A 665-nucleotide genomic window follows, 5' to 3' on the forward strand; every position below is an offset into this window, starting at 1 on the left:
CCAAGACCCCAAATTTTGCACAAAAGCGTCCAGTGATTCCGTTGCTTGGGATGCTGGCTTGGCAAAACGGTCATGGAGACGGGCCCGACCTTGGGCGACGTCCCTTCCTCGAGAAACTCGGGGCGGGGAAGTTCTCGAAGGTGACATTGTGGAGGGCGTTCGTTGTCCTTGATCAAAAGCCACAGTTTGGTGTCAAAGAGGTAGCTACCACCGCGCCCCTGCAGCGGTAGCACGCCTGCCAACACGCAGGCGACGTGGTCGATGATGTACCGCGTCGACATGTCGCCCTCGGCGGTGGCGATGACCGCTTGCGTGATGCCACTGAGCAGCAGTGAGGCCTCGTCGGACGGTCGTTGCTTCCATTTTCGAGTCTGTCGCCACGAGATGCAGAGACAGCCTGTGAGGACGCACCCTTGAGCAACAAGGATTGCAACGACACGGTTGCTACTGCCCGTCGACACGACGCCGCTCGAACACCCCACGGTAAAGTCCATGTTCTCGCCAGCGCAATTGCGCTTGAGATGCCCCGAGATTTCAATTGGACTTGCCACGTCCAGTATCATCAATACAAGCCACGAAAGCAAACTTGCAGTGGCGCTGTACACCTTGGTGTGGTCTCGCGTCAGAAGCACGAGAATATCGTTGGCGACGTACGTGAGCCACGT

The sequence above is a fragment of the Saprolegnia diclina genome, assembly GCF_000281045.1.
Source record: "Saprolegnia diclina VS20 unplaced genomic scaffold supercont1.24, whole genome shotgun sequence".
NCBI classification, from domain to species: domain Eukaryota; phylum Oomycota; class Saprolegniomycetes; order Saprolegniales; family Saprolegniaceae; genus Saprolegnia; species Saprolegnia diclina.